Source organism: Carlito syrichta, unplaced genomic scaffold (assembly GCF_000164805.1).
Source record: "Carlito syrichta isolate Samal-C Ts95f unplaced genomic scaffold, Tarsius_syrichta-2.0.1 Scaffold305791, whole genome shotgun sequence".
NCBI lineage: Eukaryota > Metazoa > Chordata > Mammalia > Primates > Tarsiidae > Carlito > Carlito syrichta.
Window position 1 is genome coordinate 348385 of NW_007249887.1, and position 2247 is coordinate 350631.

A 2247-nucleotide genomic window follows, 5' to 3' on the forward strand; every position below is an offset into this window, starting at 1 on the left:
TGCACAGCTATTCAGTCTTGAAAGAAAGAAAGAGACCGGGCTCGGTGGTTCAGCCTGTAATCCCAGCACTTTGGGAGGCTGAGGTTAGTGGATTGCCTAAGCCTATGGGTTCAAGATTAGCCCAGACAACTTGGTGAGATCTTCCCTCTACAATAAATTTTTTAAATAGCTGGACTTGGTAGTGTGCGCCTGTTGTTCTGGCTACTTGGAAGACTGAGGCAGGTGACTCCAACTCAAAAAAAAGAGAAAAGAAACAAAGAAAGAAATTCTGTCATTTGCAACAACACAGATAAACCTGTGTTGTTGCAAGTGAAATAAGACAAGCACAAATACTGCATGGTCTCACTTATATGTGGAACCTAAAAAAAGTTGAAGTCACAGAAGCAGAGAGTAGAATGCTGGTTTATATCAGAAGCTTAGGAAGGGGAGTGGATTACGAAAGATAGTCAAAGGATACAAAATTTCACTTACATAGGAGTAATAAATTCAGGAACTCTATTGCATAACATGGTGACTGTAGTTAATAACAATGTGTCGTATACGTGAAAATTACTAACAGAGTAATTTTAAGTGTTCCCACCTCAAAAATACAATAAGGATGTGAGGTAATGCACATGTTAAATAGCTTTATTAGCTGTTCTACAATGGATACATATTTCAAAGCATCATTTTAAATACCATAAATACATGTAAAAGTTTTTACTTTTCAATAATTTTTAAAAATAATAGTGTGTACTTCCTAGGATTATTGTGAGATTCTAATAAGATAAAGTATAATGCAGATATACATTATCATATTGTCCTCTCAGGCTAATTCTAGTGCAACATTGACACAAAATCAGACTCTATCACAAGCATCCACAGGAAATCCATTTGTAGTAAGCATATTACATTTTGAGTATTTTATTGCTAATTTACAAAGTATCAGGGGGGTCCTATCACACAACACACAGCATTTCACTTACAGGTTTCTGCAATCTTTCCTCCAGATTTTATCCACACAATCTGTTTTCTCCAGCCCTTGGGTTCAGCCTTGCAAATGCTCATGCACTTCCACCGGCATCCCCCTCACAACCTAAATTGTCCCACCCTTGGTTACATGAACAATTTAGCTTAGCCCGAGCTCCTGCTCCAAAACACAGAATTCTCCCCCTAGCAAAGTACTCAGTCAATTACAGAAGGCATTGGAGAATTATAGCTAACTTGGCTTTTTCTACTACAAAAACAAAGAACTTTCTTGAGAAGGTACTGGTTGAGTGTTACTTTTCTTCATCCATCCCCGTGGAAAACTGCACCGAAGAGAGTTCATTATTTCATGACAAAAATGAAAAAATAATACTGAATCATGGTATTTTAATCTTTAAAATATTTTCGTTTTTGATCACAGTCAACCTACACAATAATAAAAACCAAAATGAAATGCATCAATACTCTTCCAAGCAAGACCTATGGGCAGTAGTTGAATAGACGATTTTTTTTAGCTTGTTTATAATTATTTTTATCTTTGCCTAATATACATCATTTCTCTACTTATGGTATTCCATTTTTGCTTTACTGAGTGAATTAAATAGTTCTAGCAAAGTGGCCCTTGACTGGAAAGCTCTTCTATTATTTTAATTTCTTTGGCTAAAGTAAATCCAGTATTGGCCATACAATAGTGATGCTTACTGAGGCTCAGACATAATTATCAGGAAGAGTAATATTTACTTAGTTTTCTGTCACATACCATGCTTACTTTTGCATAGAAGTTATTCATTAAATTGTATGATATTTGGTTCCAGGACTACATAATTTTATCTATCTATCTATATTAAAGACAGGGTCTCACTCTGTTGCCCAGGCTGGAATATAGCAGAACGATCATATCTCAATGTAACCTCAAACTCCTGTGCTCATTGGATCCTTCTGCCTCAGCCTTCCAAGTAGCTAGGACCACAGGCATGCACCACAATGCCTGGGATTGTTTTGTTGTTATTTTGTTTTGTTTTAATTTTTTGTAGAGTTGGGGCGTCTCACTATGTTGCCTGGGCTGATCTCAAACTCCTGGCCTCAAGTGATTCTCCTACCTTGGCCTTCCAAAGTGCTGGGGTTACAGGAGTGAGACACCATGCCCAGTCTCTAGAATACATAATTTTAAATGTTACCAAAGTATCTTTATTAACATTAAATTATTGTCATATAAAGGAAATATTGCCTTCTAATTTTTTTTTTTTTTTTTGAGTTGGAGTCTCACTCTATTGCCCAGAC